This window comes from Buceros rhinoceros, unplaced genomic scaffold (genome assembly GCF_000710305.1).
Source record: "Buceros rhinoceros silvestris isolate BGI_N320 unplaced genomic scaffold, ASM71030v1 scaffold21709, whole genome shotgun sequence".
Classification (NCBI taxonomy): Eukaryota; Metazoa; Chordata; class Aves; order Bucerotiformes; family Bucerotidae; genus Buceros; species Buceros rhinoceros.
The window spans coordinates 2370-2741 of NW_010431205.1; the positions used below are offsets into that span (position 1 = coordinate 2370).

The 372-nt window shown below is 68.0% G+C and overlaps 1 protein-coding gene across 1 annotated transcript in view; it reads right to left on the bottom strand.

Moving 5' to 3' along the window:
• LOC104499801 (2-oxoglutarate dehydrogenase, mitochondrial-like) overlaps positions 1-372 on the bottom strand; it is a gene marked incomplete at both ends in the record, with an annotated part of 11572 nt that overhangs the window by 2361 nt on the left and 8839 nt on the right. The window lies entirely within an intron of this gene.

The following is a 372-nucleotide window of genomic DNA, read 5'->3' on the forward strand; positions in this document are numbered from 1 at the left end:
TGTCGTGAAGCCGATCTGCAGCGGGGGAGAGGGAGCGGGACCGGCGCAGGGGTGAGGATCCGGAAAGCGGCACAGGCAGCTGCGGCCGAGCTGGGGGAATCCTTGTGCTCATCTCCTGCCCCTGGTACCACAGCCACGCCAGGGCTGTCATCCCACAGCACCCACAGGGTGGTCCCAGTGCAACGTCTCTGCTTTACAGGGGGACAGGAGGGGCCCTGCGAGATCCCATGCGCCAAGCGTCAGGCTGTGGAGCAGCCGGGGATGGAGCCCGCGGTTGTGGCTCATGCCAGGAACATCGGCCGGGAAACGCTTACTGCCTGCTGCCAGCTCCCGCCCCCAGCTGAGCCCCCGGAGACTCGTCCGGGAGGGCAC